Below are 6,259 nucleotides of genomic sequence, written 5' to 3'. Positions count from 1 at the left end.
TGTTGCCCTCACTCAGGCAGCAAGGCGAACGGAGGGTTTTTGCCTTTTTCAGCTGCTACGTGTCTCTTCTGTTAAAAAGTAACCCACTGCCCTTGTTTACGAAACCGATGTCAGGGTCTGGCCGAGTTCACTAATCCATGTCTGGGTTGATTGTTCCCTGTCTCGAATGACTATTTGGCTTCTCCTATTCTTTCCTTATATTATCTTATCCGACTGGCCTTCGCTATTCTCTCCTCGTATTCTTTTGTTACACAACTATCCTTTGAGGCACACAAATACGTCCTGCCACCTGCAAATTGGATTGTTGGTTCTAGCACTGATTAATTTGTGGGGAGGGGTGACACACAGGGTTTGAAAGAGGGGCGTATTTGGAACACCTGATAGCTTGTTTTCCAACTTTTCCTATTGGCTTGCTTTGTATATACTGGGAGTATACGTTGTAAATATGTGTGCTATAAAAGATTGTGCGCCACAGATTAAAGTGGCAGTCTCCTTAGAATATAAGCTGTACTCCTAGGACAACTGTGCTTAGCTGCAGCTAATAAACCTGGTTCTCTACGCCCAACAGAGTGTCTTGTGTCTCTGTTCAACAAGGCAGGTGAACTCGGGGATTTAAGGCATGCCCTGCGCTGCCAGGCCCCTAAGGCCCGGTTCTCCAAAACAATGGTCATCATCTTTAACTTATTGGGCTATTCCTGGTTTAAGTGTATCTATCCTGTCACAATGCTAGTGAAATTCCCTGCTAGGTGATGGACAGTGGAAAAAAAGGTACAAAGGTTAGATTATTTCTGTGTGTGGCAGTTGCATATTGGGGTTCGTTGTGAAAATGACTAGTTGATCTTTGGTGATCAAGCCTGCTTTTTTCATCAAAATAAAGTTTTATGACAACAATATTTTTTATGAACTCTTTTAAATGCTGTTTGAGGGGATTGAACTGATTTATTAAAAAATAAACAATATAATTTAATGCTGAAAATTCGTAATTTCAGAAATTAGACAGCTGTTGTTTCAGACAAAATTATAGCGTTTTAAAAAGATGATTAAAGATGATATTTGAAGGATAATTTATGCTGAGTTTGGGAGGCTTATACTGATTGTGTTTTCTTGGTGTCAGTGGATACTCATTTCTGCAGCTGTTATTTCATAACCTGTGTGGAAGCACATGTTGGTCCATATTGATTATGTTTCCTATGATATTATCAATATTGGTACTTGTGGTCTGAGCATGTAGAATGGTGCAACCTGTCTATTTTCTGATCGAGCAAACTTTGTGTACTTGAGCAGTACAACTGATATATAAGCCTGCAGGATGTGTCTAGATGTGCCTCCTATATATCCCGTGATTGTGAGATTTGTATAACTTTTGATTCTTCATCCTTCCCTTTCCAAATAGATTCTCAGTCATAACATATGACTATGATCCTACTTGAAAAGGGGATGAAAGAAAAATAAAATGAATGAAATTGCCCTATACGTTTTGAAAATATATAGGCTATGCTACATTCTATAAGCAGACTTTTATTTAACGTCCTGCAATACATATAGTACTTTGCCCAGTTTTTAGTGAAATTGTGCTGACAAATTCACTGTTCTGCCCCCATTTCTACAATATTTTATTTGAGAAAGGTGGGGGTAAGAGGTGCCTGTACAACACAAAGTTATTGAAATCTTCATTACCAAGAGTTTAGGACCTCAGGATTGTTAGCTAATTAAAGTGCAAATTAGGCAGTAAAATGCCTCAGTTTTAGATAGTGTGAACATGAGGCATCATGGTATCAGAGCACTGTACATAAAGCAGACAAGTCATATATCAAAGGGAAAAATACAAGAATAAATAAGTAAGCAGCAATACAGAAGACAATATACCAATCAATACAGAAAACAATGTAAGAATCAGCATGGCTGAATCAAGATCAATAGGCAGGCTGAGTGACTTCAAGGCTACTATTGGAGATGTGTATTCAACAGAAGAAGGTTTACCTATTTTTCGAAGGAGGTAGTCGAAGGGTTTGATCTGGTTTCATTGCATTCTGTATTCTAGGGGCTGATCCATTGAAGCAGCAATTGTACGTTTTCTTCTTTTTGACCTTCTATGGTTTTAACAGTAGGGAGTTAGCGCTTCTTAAGGAACGAATCCCACCAGACAGTTTGAGTTTTTTTGCCAGGTAGATGGGAGTGTGGTGGTGAAGAGCCTTGTGTGTCATGCAGGCTATCTTCAACTGGATCCTTGCTTCAAACTGGAGCCATTTTAGATGTTTGAGGTCTGGTGTAATGTGATTAAATCTTCTGGATCCCGTGATTAATCTAGCTGCTGAGTTCAGTGTGGCCCTTAGTGGTGCCAGCATTGCTTTGGGTAAGCCTGCAAAAGTAGCAGTCCCACAATCTAATCTGGATATGACTAGGACTGCTAACTGAAAGTCATCAGGGGGCAAAAAGGGTTTGATTTTCCTTAGTGTGTTAAGTTGGTCATTGGCTCCCCTGGTAGTTGCAGTGATGAGATCTTGTGAATTCAGGTTTTTGTCCAATGTTATACCTAGTGCTCTAGCAGAGTCAATAACGTGGGGCTCAATTGAGAGCTGTAAGTTGAAATATCTCTTGTACCCTTTGAACCATGGATGTCTTGCCTCCAAGGCTTCCCATTGTGTACCGTTTGAGGTCCTGTCTAGAGGAGGGTGACCAGATTTTGAGAAGCAAAAATTAGGACAGGCCAGACATAGAAATAGGACTAAAGGCTGACAATGATCATGGTATAAATGTGGTCTGTCCCGTTTTTTTTGTAGCTTTGTTAAAAAAATAATAATAATAATAATATATATATATATATATATATATATATTTATATATATACTAGCGGCCCGTCCCGACGTTGTCCGGGTAAAAAAAGTCTAGGCAGCAATGGTTTTAGTATCATTGTACATTCGTCCCACATGATAAGAGACACATTTTGAAGCAGTGTCCCCAATGGTCCGTTTTTCCGATAAGAGCATATTGAATCCCTTTCAAGGGAAACTGTTAGAGGCAGTTCAAAGGTAGAATGTGCTGTTTTCCCAGCTGTTAGCAAAGTGGCAGCTATTCCAGATGAAGCAACAGCTAGAGCCAAATTCCCAGAAGATCGAACTTTGGCAAGTATGAGGTTGATTAGGTAAATCTTTCCTGTGCCACCGGGGGCGTCTATGAACAATAGTTTGCCTTGCTTCTTTTCAACACTATCAACTATGGTGTTGTAGGCGAGTTGTTGATCGGGAACTAAGTTAGGCAAGTGTTGAGCAAGGTAGTTATTTAGCTCTGGAATATTGTGTGCGGTAGCGATATTGTGGTATCCAGTTAGGTTAGTTCGGACCGCTGGCAGCAGGCTGAAATCTTGTAAGGACTTCTCGCTTAATAGATACAGTGAGTCTTCAATTTCTATAAGTCCTTGGTTTATGATTTCATTGTTGATAGCAGCCCGTGCCGACAGTGTCCGGGTATGAATTGCTGCCGGCCAGTAGTATATTTTTTTGTAGGATTTCGTTTTGATAGCATTTCTTATCTGTGACAGGCCTGTGAAACGCTCCGATTCACAGTGCACTGCTGATGCACTTAAGAGTGCGCGTTCAGTTATGAACTCGAGTTTCCCTACTTTATATTTCTTTGCAATATTATATAGCGCAAACTCGACAACATGGCATGAGCACAATTTACATTACAGAAGAACACATTCATTTGTGGTAGGCACGGGGAGACAAAGCGATTTGCCTGGAATCACAGGATGTTGAGCTGATGCCAAGATTCGAACGTAGCTCCCCAGCTCTAAAGTTCGCAATTCTAGAGCTTGTGGCGGGAGGTGTGTCTAAAAGTGTATGTTGGTGCTGGCCATCAATGAGAGAGACCTGTGCATTTTTCAAATGGGTGGTGAAAAAATATGAGTATGTTGCTGGAGATGTGGGCCGCCGTGCCACCAATGTACTTACCGGGGGAGGGTAAACACCGATTATTCCTCAACTTTCTTTCCGCATAACATCACTCCGCATACTTTCATTACGAAAGTACCATGACTCTGCAATGCCATTATAATGCATGGCATTACATTTTATATGCTTTTACTACGCATACATTTACAACGAAATTCGTTGTAAATGCATGAATGGTAAAAGCATGTTTTTTTAAAAATGTTTGGATAAGGTAAGTATGGGTATAGGGGTATATGTTTTGGGGTACTGGGGTATATGTTTTGGGGTGTTTGGGTATTTTAAGGGTTCAGATATAGTTTTGGGTTATGGGGTACAGGGGTAGTTTTAGGGTTTAGGGGTAGGTATGGGTTTTGGGGTACAGGGGTATTTTTAGGGTTCAGGGCTAGGTTTGGGTTTTGGGGATAGGGGTATTTTTAGGGTTCAGGGGTAGGTTTGGGTTTTGGGGTACAGGGGTATTTTAAGGGTTCAGGGCTAGGTTTGGGTTTTGGGGTACAGGGGTATTTTTAGGGTTCAGGGCTAGGTTTGGGTTTTGGGGTACAGGGGTATTTTAAGGGTTCAGATATAGTTCTGGGTTTTGGGGTATAGGGGTATTTTTAGGGTTATGGGGTAGGTTTGGGTTTTGAGGTACAGGGGTATTTTAAGGGTTCAGGGCTAGGTTTGGGTTTTGGGGTACAGGGGTATTTTTAGGGTTCAGGGCTAGGTTTGGGTTTTGGGGTACAGAGGTATTTTAGGGTTCAGGGGTAGGTTTGGGTTTTGGGGTACAGGGGTATTTTTAGGGTTCAGGGCTAGGTTTGTGTTTTGGGGTACAGGGATATTTTAGGGTTCTGGTGTAGGTTTGGGTTTTGGGGTACAGTGGTATTTTTAGGGTTCAGTGGTAGGTTTGGGTTTTGGGGTACAGGGGTATTTTAAGGGTTCAGATATAGTTTTGGGTTTTGGAGTATAGGGGTATTTTTAGGGTTCAGGGGTAGGTTTGGGTTTTGGGGTACAGGGGTATTTTAAGGGTTCAGGGCTAGGTTTGGGTTTTGGGGTACAGGGGTATTTTTAGGGTTCAGGGATAGGTTTGGGTTTTTGGGGTACAGAGGTATTTTAGGGTTCAGGGGTCGGTTTGGGTTTTGGGGTACAGGGGTATTTTTAGGGTTTAGGGGTAGGTTTGGGTTTTGGGGTACAGGGGTATTTTAAGGGTTCAGGGCTAGGTTTGTGTTTGGGGGTACAGGGGTATTTTAGGGTTCAGGGGTAGGTTTGGGTTTTGGGGTACAGTGGTATTTTTAGGGTTCAGGGCTAGGTTGTGTTTTGGGGTAAAGGGGTATTTTTAGGGTTCAGGTGTAGGTTTGGGTTTTGGGGTACATGGGGTATTTTAAGGGTTCAGGGCTAGGTTTGTGTTTGGGGGTACAGGGGTATTTTAGGGTTCAGGGGTAGGTTTGGGTTTTGGGGTACAGTGGTATTTTTAGGGTTCAGGGCTAGTTTGGGTTTTGGGGTACAGGGGTATTTTTAGGGTTCAGGGGTAGGTTTGGGTTTTGAGGTACAGGGGTATTTATAGGGTTCAGGGCTAGGTTTGGGTTTTGGGGTATAGGGGTATTTTTAGGGTTTAGGGATAGTTTGGGTTTTGGGGTACAGGGTATATTTATAGGGTTAAGATGGGTTAGTGTTTAAGGGTGTTGGGGTATTTTAAGGAGTAAAGGTGGGCTATGATCATGGGGTGCAGGGGTATTTAAAAGGAGCAGGGTGGGATTAGCACACAATATGAGACATGGCATGAAGGGTGGAACATACCACACGCCCCCAGTGTTTGTCACGCCCCCAGCACACACCCCCAGCACACGCCCACAGCACAACGCAGACACGCCCACAAGGGACTACTTTGCTGGCACGGTTCTTTTACCTTTTAAAAGTATATGGTGGGCGTCTGTATAGCCTATGTCCTTCTGCTGCAACTGCCCTTTCCAACGCTATATTGGGTGTTGTGATTGGTGCTGTGGTTCCTGAGATTACCCGCCTCATATATATATTTTACCTACTGGTGGTTGCCTGTAGGTAATTATAGTTAGGAACTAGTTTCCATAGGAAATGTGATTTTTGTTCGCTAATAACTTTGGTATTTGACCCAGTATTTCAAAATGAAGAAAGGTGGGGCAATACTCACTTGTTGGCAACAACAAGTTTGTACAGGTATGTATGTCCTGTCACTTTCAAAGTTCGGCTGTCAGCAGTCTATGCTTATTACAGTTAAGTGCTGAAAGGTGTCTTCTATCCTCTTTTGCAGGATTGTTATTTCTCATTTTCTGAGACACAATGATTGCTGTTGCAGAAAG

The sequence above is a fragment of the Lissotriton vulgaris genome, chromosome 11 (genome assembly GCF_964263255.1).
Source record: "Lissotriton vulgaris chromosome 11, aLisVul1.2, whole genome shotgun sequence".
NCBI lineage: Eukaryota > Metazoa > Chordata > Amphibia > Caudata > Salamandridae > Lissotriton > Lissotriton vulgaris.
This window is presented reverse-complemented; position numbering follows the sequence as displayed.